Genomic DNA, 14,351 nt, shown 5'->3' with positions numbered 1-14,351 from the left:
GCCAATGTTGAGGGCCCCAGAGCTCTTTGTCCTTCCCCAGTACAACTCCCCCGTCTTTTCACCATTCGGCTTGAGAAAATTGTTGTGCATCCAAGATGCCACTTTGCCCAACCCTGCCCGAAGAGCAGAGGGCTCTGATTTGTTTTCTGCAGAGAGTAAAATAATAATCTGAGTGTCGTCAGCATATGAAAATAATGACAACCCAGCTTCTTCAACAATCGTTGCTAGGGGTCTAACATATATGTTAAACAACAAAGGACTAAGAATAGACCCCTGGGGAACTCCATGTCAAGATGACTGAATCTTGGAATTTGCTGCAGAAGAAAATACCTGAAACGTACGGTCAGTAAGAAAAGATGTTAACCAGCTAAGCGCTGGACCAGTGACCCCTATGGATTGTAGAGCCTTTGTCAAGATGGCATGGGACACCGTATCAAAGGCCGCACTTAGATCCAATAAGACAAGTGCGACCGTATTGCCTGCATTCAGGTTTTGGCGCAATATTTCGGTTATGCCAAGAAGAGCTGTCTCCGCAGAATAACCGATTCGAAAACCGGATTGAGAGGAATGTAAAATGTTGTTCTTTTCAATGTACTGTGACAGTTGACCATTAATATGCCTCTCCAAGATTTTAAAAAATGCAGGAAGCAAGGAAATTGGCCAATAGTTAGACGACACAGTAGGGTCAGCGTTGGCCTTTTTCAATAATGGAATAACCAGTGCATGCTTCCATTCCAGAGGAACCAGCGATTCCTTTAAAGAAGTATTTAGGAGTTCCATAATAATATTAAGCATTGACCGGTCAAGCTGCTGCAGCACAGAGATAGGAAGGGAATCACAGGAGGAAACAGACTTGATGCAGCCCAGATGCAATGTATGGCACGTCAAGTCCAGTAATGTCCAGGTCTCAATTTTATTGATAGTATTGGTATCAGACAAATCTTTATCAACAGATGGCAAAGTGAAATGAATAGGGGTTAACGGTATTGACATAGAGGATGGTGACAGATTCTCAGTCAGAGTAGAATATATTGCTTCAACTTTATTAGTGAAGAATTGAGCAAGATCTTCACATTGTGTTTCATTCAGATTAGAAGAAATGGGCTGAGTAGTAGCACCTGATAATTCTTTTACCATTTTGAACAATGTTTTAGAACAATTTTTGGCATTGGATAAGAGTGAGGAAACATATTTAGAACACACATCCCTACAGAGAGAATGATCTTTTCTTTTAGCGTGCAGGTAAGCAGTTTTGGCTTCAGAAGCATAGTCCCTTCTCCACCGTCTTTCCATTATTTACATTTATTTTCTCCGCTTTTAACAAGTCTGAGAACCCTGGAGCTGGGGGGCGGTGGTTATTAATCCTCTTACAAGAGGCAGGTAAGCCAATGTCTGTAATTTTAAGAGTCCACTTTTGAAATGTTGCTAAATCTATAGCAAGATTATTTATAAAAGTAGGGGCAGTGTGACAGAGAAGTTTGTTAAAATTGTCTATATCCAACTTTTTCTAATTCCTTGTTAGTATTGTAGTACCGCGAAGCGCCACATGCGCATTATCAGTGATTGTTAATTTAAAATGAACCAAAAAATGATCAGACCAGCACAAGGGAATTGCTATAGAACATGCAATATTGGATAAATTCGAAAAAATAGGATCCAGTAGTTGGCCAGCTTTGTGCGTAGGTCCAGAGGTATGAAGTAAAATGTTAATAGCTGCTAAATCTGAGATAAGAAGGTTACTAGTAGTACAAGCAGGATCCTCCAGATGGAGGTTGAGGTCCCCTAGAATAGAAAAATGTGCCGATCTAAGCAAAAGAGAAGAGACCAGCTCAGGGAAGTTTGCGACCCAGGGACAGGCAGGCCCAGGGGGTCTATAAACCAATATCCCTGAAAAAGTAAAGTGTGGAGTTAAGGTCAGCTTAAACAGTGCAGCTTGACAATAGGTGACCTGTAAGTCGTCAAACTTGCAGCTATATATATTTTCATAAATTATAGCGATCCCCCCACCTCTTTTGTCCTCCCTGTCCTTTCTTACTATAACATAGTTAGGGGCAAAGCGGCAGCTATGTCCGGACCAGAGCTATTATTTAACCCTGTCACTGTAAGAAAAATAGCGTCTAGGTGTTTGTCCATTAGTAAATCAAAAATATCAGCCTGATGTTTAGAAAGTGAACGACAATTAATGTTGAAAAAGAGAAATTCTTAATGGATTGTAGATAATCTTCCAATTGCAAGTTAGTGAGTTGTTTGATGGAAGTAGAGAGTGTTAAAACATTAGATGCCTCGCATAGTCCTAAGTGCACTGCTAGTTTACAGCTCAAATAGGAGTCAGTTTCTTTTTCCAGGTTAAAAAGCGTACAAACAGAGTGTGGATTAGTACTGTAGTTCAGTTCAGTTCAGGAATCTTTATTCGAATTCCTTGAATTCATAAAAGCACATACAAAACAATTAAAATATTACATAATACAAACATACAAATTTAAGTCAGGCAGGGCAACATTTCCAATTATTAAATAGAGAATAGTCAAGAATTGTCCATCATTTTTCGCGCACGGACCAATGTCGTCAAAAAAGTGCTGGTGCGACAGATTATTTCCTCATTGTCGAGGGAAAGCAGTAATTGATAAGATTCCCCCATAGTAATTGGTCTGTGTTTGTTAAAAAGAGGGATTAATAACCATTTTATATATTTTAGATAATATTTACAAGTAAAAAAGAAGTGCAAATCAGTTTGTGCGCTAACTCCATCACAGGGGCATTTTATATTATCAGCAATTGACAAATAACCTAGAGGGAAATTCAACAGTAATCTTACAGTCCCAGACCTCAATAGGAACAATAAACTTCGTTCCCAGTTTGTCATTGGTAACATGAGGTATAACGGGAGAATATGACTAAATATTTCCCTGCCCATATATGAGTGGACCGTAGTTTTCTTGGACTCTTCCCTGACCCTAGCCATATCATAAAGTGCGTAGAGTTCTTTCTTCAGGTCATTCTTATGTACAGATCTAGATGTACCCGGATCATGAAAAATGTCACCTTTATCGATACTGCACAAACTTTTATAGACCCCCAAAAGCCATGGAATCTCCATCCCTCTTTCGCATCCAAGGCAATCTTTTATAATTTCTTGGGTCAGGGTAGCTGAATCATTCCTCCAAACTGAATGCCAAAATAGCGCGGGGCGAGCCCTGATAAAATCACCAATAAAAGGCAGACATAGTTCTTTGTGGGAAATATATTGGGAGGTAGATATTGGTGTTCCCAGCAACCTTCTACAAAACCGATTTTCCTCCCGCTGTATTCCTCCAGAATTAGTACTGTACTCCAACAGTTGTTTGGAGGAATACGTTAAAATATCCCTATTTATTGAATCAGGGGTCTTTACCCCGGGTCCCGGCCTGGCGCGGATGGGCGCAGACGGGCTTGCCTTTGGCGCGCCGCCGGTGCACCCGCTGCTCGCGCCCCCGTGGTGATTTCATAGAGCCCCCAGCAGCGAAAATGATGAAGGGGAGGTGGAGCTGTGTCCCGCTACTGAGAGAGGTAAAATGCGTCAAGGATTAGGTACTGCTGAACAAATAGAAGAAAGCAGGTGAGTGCAAGTATGCCTCATTGAAGGTCATGTAGAAATATGAGAGTTATATTAAAACACTTAAAAACAAACAGAGTAACTCCAACAAAATACCGACGGTAAATTGGCTATTCTGCACACTGTTATCATCCGCTACGCGACCGGGCCCCTGTGGTAATTTTATAGAGCCCCCTGCAGTGGAAGTGATAGAGGGGAGATGGAGCTGCGTCCCGCTACTGAGAGCTGTGAAATGTAGCGAGGATTAGATACTGCTGAACATATAGAAGAAAGCAGGTGAGTGCAAGTATGCCTCGTTGAAGGTCATGTAGAAATATGACAGTTATATTAAAACACTTAAAAACAAACAGAGTAACTCCAACAAATCCATATATCTCAGGGACTCTTACCCTCGGTCTCCCAGAGGCCCCGCATCCAATCAGCTCAGCCATTCCAAGGCCCAATCCACCATCCAGAACCACACCAATGGGACCCTGGCCGAAGCCTTAATTTAAGTACTGTACAGACGGGTCCAAGTATCCAGCCTAATGCAAACCAAGTCAGTAAAACTACTCATGATGTAATCCTTACCCATAGAAATGTCATTAAAGGCCAACATGACATCCTAAACAGGGGCAACATACTTTGACTATTTAAGCATATCCCAACCCTTACAGAAATACATTCAGATGACCTAGCATGGGTTACGTTCCTGAGTCTCTCCAGTGACTCTCACAGGGAATCAACCTTGAGAGGGCTCAGTCGCTACTCTTAGGTGGGGCTAACACCAGAAGAAACAGCTCAAATGGCTGATTGAGGTATTGATATCGCTTTCCCTATACCCAAGAAATACCCACACATACTAGCAGCATCACCACCAAGGAAGGAGGTTCACTCATTCCTAAGGGGGAGAGCGAACAATCAACCAGAGAAACGCTCAGCCGCGGAGCCAAGACTATACAATGCCTACAGGATAACAAGTACTCTTGACCACAGGACAGTCCACATCAGTGGACCAAAGCATATCTTTATGCAAGGTACTAGGACTGGTCCAGAAGGCCAGCCAACACAACGGCACTCCTAACACAATAAATGTTGCTCGTCATCAGATCACGAACAGAATACCAGGAAACAACATACAGCTGTCCATCCTATCCTGGAACGTCGCTGGGCTAAAAAGATTGCTTGGGAGCAACTCCGTAAGCAGTGACCTTCGAGAAAATAACATCCTGTTTCTACAAGAGACATGGGCCACCAAACTCCTAATTCCCCCAGGTTTTTACAAATTTCACTCTGCAGCCATAAAACGTAACATCTTTGGGAGAGCATCTGGTGGGCTCTCAATCTTTATTAATCAAGCCCGCAAAATAGAAGCAACCTTTTTGACAACAAACACAGCCAAACTGCAAGCGGTACTGGTCTGCGGATTAAAAAGTAACTTCATCTCAATTCGTCATTTGTTAATTAATTGCTACGTCAACCCTGCCTCTCAGCAAAAAAAGCAATTAGTAAAACTATTGACAACAAAAATAGACCACCTCATAAATAAATATGTCTCACTCTTTCCAATTATTGTCGGGGATATGAACACCCGAGAGCTGGGGTTCTCAAAAACGGACTTTCCAAACTAGACTGAATCAGCCCCTCTGCAGCGGCTCCTTTTCACGCAAAATATGGTTTCTGCCCACACCATCAAAAAAGCTGTGGATCCTCTCTGGCTTCCTCTCCCCACCTTCAGGGATAAGTCCAGAATTGATTACATCTTTATCTCGGATAACCTGATAACACACTTTAACAAATGTGAAGTGGAAAATAGGGACGAGAGTGATCACAGACCACTGAGGGTATCCCTTCAGCTAAACGGGAAACCTGCAAAACAACTGGAAACATTGGGAGTTTCAACTGGAGAAGAGCACCTCAAAGTTTTGAGCAGAATAAAATGTTTCACAAATCTAGGTCCAAAACTCCTGGAGTGGATTATACATAGAGAGTCAGGCTCCACAGACATAAGTACTGTATCTCCCTTGGAGCTCTGGAGAGCTCTCCTTGTTGAATTAAAAAACGTTCTTGGTGGACGCACTGGAATCCCTAAAGCACAGACTCTTATCCCCAACGCCTAACATCACAATCAAAACCAAGGGCCCTAGCTCAAACCACGCATAGTCTCTCAAAGGCCTTAAAGGCAAGAAGAATAGGAGCCACAAATCCCCAAACACCAGCAATAACAGCTCTTCGTACGGAACACAGAAAGAATGTATGGGAAACACGACTAAAGAAAATCATGGTAGAGTGGCTGAACATATTTAACATTCTCAAAGAAAAGGGACACTTCCAACTTTGGAGACATATCAAGCAACAAAGCCACATTGGTCAGAACAAGGAAAACGGGGGGCAGCCTCTGAGTGGGTTAAATATGCAAAGCAACTGTATACAACACCTCAGAACATGACTTACACCCAAACACAACAGATTCCCTCAGCAATACATAAATGCGTCAAAACACCTGTCATCTCAAAGGTCGAGATAACCAACCTGATTAAAAGAATGAGGACAGATGGTGCCCCAGGCCCCAACAGAGTCCCTACAGCAGTGTTTAAAGCCTCTCACGGACTCTGAGCTGAACAGTTAACACCACTTTTCAAGTTCGCATTCACCACTTCTACTGTCCCTTTGTTGTGGAACGGCTCAATACTCTTCCCCATTCATAAAAAAGGGGACTGCACAAAACCTGAAAATTACCGGCTCATCGCTCTTTTAGACATAGAAGCGAAAGCATATGCCAGAATTCTGTTGTAAAAACTAGAAACCTGGGCAAAAGATCATAATATCCTTCCCTTCTTTCAATCCGGTTTCAGGCCCCAAAGCTCCACCATAGATAACATCTTAGTACAGGGACCCCTGTCACTCCGTGCGACCCAGCCATCACAACTACCCCTGTTTTGCTGCTTTGTTGATTACAGGGCAGCTTTTGACGGAGTCAACCGTGGGAAGCTGTGGGAAAAACTGGACAACTGGGGCATTCCTCAAAAGCTGCTAAAGGCAATAATTGCCCTTCATGAGGGTACCTGGGTTTGTATCAAAACCAGCCAAACAACTGTAACAACTACGGTTCTAACCAATAATGGCCTCAAACAAGGGTGCGTTCTTGCCCCTTTACTTTTCAATCTCTATACAGCCGACCTGAGAAAAGACCTGGAGGGGCCAAATGTACTAACACCAAGGGTGGGGAATGTGTGTCTCCAAATTCTCCAATACGCCGATGATATAGTTATAATGGACCACACTAGGACAGGCCTACAGAAAGCCTTAGAAGCTCTGCACAGGTTCAACCAAAAGAACAATCTCTTGGTGAACCAGGAGAAAACCAGGATAATTATCTTTGGGAAGTACCACTGAAAGAAGACAGCACAATGGCGCCTAGGTGACCTGCAAATCAGAACATGCACAAGTTATAACTATCTGGGTCGCAGGCTATCGGAAGGGGCCAAACCCATAGCCCATCTGAAACATCTAAGAAGCAAGGGGGTCGGCAACATCAACAGTTTGAGAAATCTCACTCGAAGACTACTCAGTCTGACTGCAGAACCCATCCTGAAAGTCTTAAAAGCAAAACTAGTTCCCTCTCTTAACTATGGCCACCTAATCTTCCCTGGAGCCTTCACCAAGTTCCTTACGAACCACCAAATTTCTGCATACAAGAAGGTTGTAGCAATCCCACGACAGGCCAGGAAAAAAAGAGGTTGGAGCTGGGACTCAGCCGTCCAGACAATACCTGTTTAGGGGACATTTTAAAATACTATATCAGCAACCTATCTCAAAACCAAATTAAAACAATCTTCAAAGAAGGTGGATCTCCATGTAAGGTTCAGTTGGCAGTAGCCACAAAATTGTTAGAAATAGACGTTCAAAGCTTGCACAACTTAAACATTCCTGTAGCTGCATGGAAAAGAGCAGTGAATACACAGGTCAAGAAAATATCCCATGAAAGAGACCTGGAATGTTTACACCATCAACCCAATCTCTCATCACTGGACACCTCCTACAAAGTGGGAAAATCACAGCCGGCCCAGACAAAAATCACCTACATGAGACTTCTTGCATTGCCCATCGCAGACTTTAACCAAGCCTGGGTCCGGCAGGACAATTCAGCCGCATGTCGACTTTGTAGTTACCATCGTAAATCCTGGCTCCATCTGGTGTGCTGTTTCCCAAAGTTCGCTAGCGAGCGGCACCGACTGGTACTTCTCATCTGCAGGTCCCACGGTCTTGTAAGATGCAGAGAAGCCTCAGACTTCTGTTCCTCTGCTAAAACAGCTCAAACAGTCGCGCAGCTAGGGAAATTTACAGAATCAATCCGGCTGCACTGACACAGGAAATTGAGTCACAAAAAGAAATCTGCACTTTACTGCCAGTTGAATATCAGTTTTTAATGTTTTACTCCTTATTAGTTTGTAGCAAATTGTGTGGGATTTGAACTCTTTTTCATTTTAAAAATGATAGTATATTATAACGATTTTAAGTAATTGAACAGTAAAGATTAATACATACAAGAGTGATAAAACACGGGGGGAATACAGCAAGAAGATATCACCTGTGAGGAGAGATAAGAAGGTTAACAAACAATCAAAAATATTCGAGAAAAAAAACATTATCATCAACTTTTATGAACAAAGAAAATTATAAAAAATATGAAGCATGCAGCAAAAGTCAAAAGTATGATCTAAAACAAAGGCATCTACTAATTATGCGAAGAAGACGTGTCCATAGAATCTGCATGAAAAGAATTAAGGAAGCTTTTCAGTCTTATAGGGACTTTATATGTGGTAGTCTTGCTGTTTGTGGTGATCTTGAACAGGCACAGGTGAAAGAGGCCGTAACGTGCACCAATAGATCGTAGCTGCGGTCTCATTGTCAGGAATTCTTGGTGCTTATCAGCAGTAGGTTTTGAATAATCTTGAGAGAAGAACAGAGGACTACATGACCAGGCAATGTGATTGATGGCTCTGGCAGCTGACAAAGTCTTGATCTAATCAGTATATTATAAGAAATATAAGATTATGCCTCTCGGTTTCCTCGCAGTAGATGAGGACACCGCAGACGCAGGGCCCAATCGGTGCACCCTCTGAATGTTAAGATGGGTATCCTCTGGTAGCTTAAGGATTTTTGGAATGAAGGATTTGAAGAAAGTTATTGGATCTGAGCCCTCCATGCCCTCCGGTAATCCATAGATGCAAAGATTATTCCTTCTGTTCATATTTTCAAGATTTTCAACCTGTTTTTGACTTGTTGACACTTGGGAGTGAAGAGCCTCTATCTTGATGTTAGATGAGCTCATAGATTCAATACTTTGTTCCATTGTGGTAACTCTGTCCTCTAAACTTGACCATCTGTCCGTTAGGACTTGTAATTTAGAGTTAGTTTCTTCAACAAATGGGCGTAGAGCTCTAATTTCCTCTCGTAGCAAGTCCAATGAAACTGAAGACAATTGTTTGGGAGGAGTAAGAGGATCCCTCTTCAAGCATTTGCTTGACGCTTTACTAGTACCAGAGGCTATGTTAATGGCAGATGACTATGCGCCTGTGGGCGAATATATTTGTTGATTTCTCCAATGAAAAGCAATTTGATCGAGAATTAGAATGAGTTGAAAGTTTGCGTGCCAGTGGCGTTGATTGAGATAAAACTTTAAGTAATTTGCCCATGCTGTCAGGATCCGCGATGGTGCGTCTACATTATTTGACAAAACTACATCTCCCATGTTCCTCTGGGAAAGGGGAAGTATTTCAGCCTAGTGGACACGCTTCCTGTTGCGTGTAATTCCTTTGTTGTTCCTGGTGTATCCTGGCGTGGGGAAGAGTCCCTGCACGTCGTATTCTGGCTCAGGTCTTAGCCAAAGGAGATTGCCGCCTGCATTTCTCGTCCGAGGTAGGACCCTGGTTTCCCCGTGATATTTAATTGCGTAGCGCGCTGCCTTCCGCCGCGCTGCCGTTGGATCTCTACAGACTTTCTAGTACTTGCCCAAAGCGGAGCGCGGTAGTATCATGCTACGCACCGCCGTTTGATTGCATGTTTTAAAGGAAGTGACTGCAACTTCATTGAGCTCAATTGACTCCGATTTTCCTTCATCTGTTTTCTTTGTTTTTTCCCTGTTCTTGAACACACGGAGTGCTGTAGTGGTCTCAACTACGCACTACCGTGTGGAAGTGTTACACGGAGGTCTTTCAGATAGGAAGCGGAGCGCTGTGGTTAAACTCTACGCGCTTCCGTGTTCCATAAAACAATGTCTTTACACATGCACTAGGAAAGTGCTTCTAATGCATTCTCACTCTGTGTTAACTTACATGGCAGGATAATAGTATCAGTATTACTCCATTTTAACAGAGCGGATTGTTGTGTTTTTTGCTTCCTACACATTACCGTATCTGTGGATCTTAGTGGTGCTTACTGATGGAGTATTATTCGCCTTAAAGAAGGGATTATCTTTGTTTTTCTTTACTTTGGAATGAACTACCAGAATCCATTATTTCACACAATCCTCATGCTCCTTCATGGTATGCTTGGGGGTTTGTTCTATAATGCACATGTCTATCTTTTAAGAGGAAAGAATTAAGAATGTGTTATGAGAATATTTCTATGTTTCATTAGGCAAAACAAAGTCACGAGTGGAGTAGTTGAAGAGGTTTTCAGCGGAGGATGTGTTTCCCTTATTAAGCAGGTATATAGACATTCTAGCGAGACCATATGAGAGTAGACTGATGTTGTACACCTTTGTTTATAAGTGTGTCTTTTGTCATTTCAGGTTTCCCTTCCCTGCAGACCCTTCCCTTACCTTTTTCCCTCACCTAATGGCTCAAATACTCTGTGTATTACATTTAGAGTGTTTGTGACGTTTGGAAGTGGACCATTATTTGCTACAACTGGATTCTGTGGAGCCAAATCTGACACATGCACCTAAATGAGGATATAGTAAGTAGAGCAACTTGAGTGAAAAGAAAAAGCCGGCTTTGATGTACCCTTCAACAATGCTATGATGACATCTCCATATTGTGGGAGCAAAGAAGCAATTAAAGTATGAATGCTGAATAACAAGCCTCTACTAACATGGAAAGAAAGGGTAGACAGTCAAATGTTAACCAAACTCCTCTGAATAGTTCTATTTAATGGAGGGCATAACGCAGATGCCCATTTGCGCCTGTTTGCGCCAGACCGAGACCAGGGGCCAGGAACCCTGGCCCTATGTCTCCAGGTGGGCTAACTAACACAAGCGAGCAGATTCACAAACTATGACCTACTACAGTAAACAGTTGTACAGCTTGTCTAGACTCTCTGAAGGGTACTGAAGGGTGTCCACATTGTAGGTATTCCTTTTCAGATTAGGCGGAGTCAGCTGACTCCCCAGGTACAGGTGCCGCAGTGATGCAGAAGCAGGTAACTTATCTATTATGTAGTTTTAATCGCTACACTCTTGCTCAGCATTCTTCGGAGATTTTTGACTTTCCAGTGGACCATAAATCTGATGTAGCTTTTCTAACAGAAACATTGCTGCATGAGAACTCCTCCCTTACTATTTATTTTTCTCTCCCATCCAGATATGGGTTGATAAGGAACGTCTGGGTTGCAAAAAGAGGAGGGGGGTTAGCCATTATTTTCAAACTGATTATTTATGCCGTATTAATGTCTCTCCAACCCAGATTGTGAATGCGAAGATCCGCACATCTGTTTTGCTGTCATTCAATTTCAGGCAGTTGAGGCGCATGTAATCTGCCACTCCCTTAATGCAGAAAGCCATATTAGAGAAGGTGCTGTCATCCGTTGTTGAAAGTGAGATTATAATCATCCCTGTAGAAGTAAAGTGACAGGTTAAACTTTTCAACTATGTTTGCATGTTGTCACACATGTGATCCTGTTGTCCCTAAGTACCGCTTTTGACACCATCTCTCATTGGGTGCAACTTGAGAGACTTGCCATAGCGGGACATCAAGATCTAGTCTCATCCTGGTTTGAGTCTTTTTTAGAGGGTCGCACTTTCTAGGTTATTGAGAAACCCTTTAAATCAGCTATGTTCAATCTACCCCATGAAATTCCACAAAGCTTTTCTTTGAGACCCACTTTATTCAATATTGATGACTATATCTACTTTTGTACTTAGTCAGCTCAGATTCCATCATCAGGGCAAAGCTGCAAGTTGTACAGAAATAGGGCACCAAGCAGCTGAATGCCTTTTCTGCGACATCCAGCTGAAACACATTTTCTATTGCAGAAGACTTCCAAGTAGAATTGACCTGAGTCTTAGGCCTAGTGGCAATGCACCATTGTCTGAATGACTTTGTCCCAGTCTTCCGTTGATTCTCCAGGCAAAAATCTTTGAAAAAGTTTTTAAGTCCAAGGTTTTAGGGTTTGGCAGAAGGAGTTTACTTTACACTCATAGACCAGCCAACGGTTCCAAGACCGCAGGAGCAGCACTTGGAGTGGATTTACTCCTCAGAAGTCATCAGTAGAGCCCAGGGCAGGTCCAGTTGTAACTGGGCAGCTGGGCTCGCTCAAGAAAGTGGGATTCTTGTAGCCTGTGTGTCCCTGTAGCTTTACAGCCAGTTCAACTGTCCCTTGGAGTCCACGTCTTGGTCCTGAGTTCAAGTGGGAGCAGCTCCAGGCCTTAGGGTTCTCCTCACAGGTCACAACAGAAGGTGAAGCTCTTAACTGTCTTCCACAGGTCCACCAATCTTCTGAAAAGGGTATTGGGGTGCCACATTTATGCCCAGTGCCAGTCTGTGTTTGAGGGAAACCTTTGGCCACTCCCTTACCAATGAGATATAGATTCCCATAGGTTACCCAGCCCACTTCTTAAGACCTCCCTATGTGTCTGCCTGTCTGTCTGTTTTACTGTAGACTATCCCACAGTGCCCCTCTCTACCTGAAACCTAGATGGCATATGCATTTCCCTTCTATTGCATATCCCCATGTGCCCACCCAAATGTGTGGCTATGGCAATCGACAAACTCTCCCATTTTGTCACTCCAAACGAGTTCTGGGGAAGCTCTTCTCCCACTTGGATTGGTTCAATGCTTGCCAACACTACAAAAGAGGGGGCAATTCCAGATTCAAGTGACATCTGCCTGTTGCAGGAGAGACATTCTTTGAAGTTACTTAAGTTCCTGGCCACAGTCCAGATGGCCACCATGCCAGAGGAAAGTCAGCCTGTCTCCATGTGTCTCAGCTCTGAAAGTCACTGCACACATAATTATGGGACCATCTAGCTCCTAGGTGCCAATTCACTGTCAGAAAGGGACATTTGGCTCAGATCAGAAAATGACCACTTTCTAAAAGTGTCATTTTCAAAATAGTAATATGAAATATGACTTGCTCATTAAGTTACTATTGAGTCCTTAAATATTTTTTCTAGCTGCTCCCAAACTAAAGTTAGGCCTTATAAGGTGTTGCAATGTAACCCAGTGCTTTCCTATGGGTGCAAAACGACTTTTGGGGGTTTTCACTGCCAGGATATGAAATACATAAAATATTCTTGTCTAACATTTTAGGTACCATGCATCATTCCTTATGGGAATTTAGGGCCTACCTTAAGGGTAACTTACAAGTATTAAAAAGAAAGGTATCGGCCTGGCAAAAGGTTTATATTTCCAGGTCCAATTGGCAGCTTTAAAACTGCACTTCCAGGTTAGAGGGGCAAGCCTGGAAACCTTTGCATTGCCACTTTAGTAGTGGCACAATATGTGCTGCAGTCCACTAGTGACATTTCACTTACAGACCCTTTTGTATCATGTACTAGGTACTTACAAGAGTATAAAAGTTGGATATGCCAATTAGGAGTGTAGCCAATATCGACATATTTTAGGGGTCAGAGCACATATACTAAGAACTGGACAGCATTGCCCAGTGTACATGAGTTTAAAAAAAACTGCAACACAATCTAGCAAACCCAATTGGGGATGGCCACACAAAAGGGACCTTTTCCTACACTCTGACTGAAACAAAGCTGAATTTCAAAACATCTGAGGTCACTTCATCGATGGAATGGATTTGCCACCTTGTCAAGGTTTTCACTTTGAACTTAGTCAATTTTTTGGTTCCCAAATTCCTCCAATGGGGCAAGGCTGGAAGTTATAGCTATGCAGGACTTCACATGGCCAGATACCTTCACAGCAAGGTCACACTGAACCTTCTTTCAGAACAGCAAAAACTTTGGGGCAGCAAAAACCACATTGCAGAAATTTCTTCCCCACTTAGGTTACAGCCTCTCCCCAGGATGTAGAGTTAAGTTAAACAAGTAAATAAAGAGTATAGCCAATTTCAACCTGCTTTAGGGGTCAAAGAAACATACTCTGGGCACTGGGCTTCAGTGTCCCAGTGTGCAGAGTAAATAAATCAGCAAAAACATTTGGCAAAAATAATTTGTCCAGCCACATAAAAGGAGGTATTTGTCCTATACAACCCCTCCACCCCAGCTAAAAGGCAGAGATAACAGCCATTCCCTTGGCACTTCTTCTTGATTTTCAAAGGAGATTAGGTGGAAAAAGACCTCTGTAGAGGTGGGGGTCAGATCCTGCCTCACATCATCCTGCAAAGTACACTTCCTATAGGAATTTGGGCCACCACAAAGGTTTTAGGCCTTCCCTCAGATATTGACTTTGACAGTATTGCTACTCTATCATGCTCAGCCCCAGCCACTAACCTGGTCCATAGCAAATCCGCACCTGCAGATCTCATCTGTGATAGAGCTAACCCTAGCCTTCTCACCTAGGCAACCCAGCTGGAGAATAGCACCACC

This window comes from Lissotriton helveticus, chromosome 9 (genome assembly GCF_964261635.1).
Source record: "Lissotriton helveticus chromosome 9, aLisHel1.1, whole genome shotgun sequence".
Taxonomy (NCBI): Eukaryota; Metazoa; Chordata; class Amphibia; order Caudata; family Salamandridae; genus Lissotriton; species Lissotriton helveticus.
Note: the sequence above shows the minus strand (reverse complement) of the source record.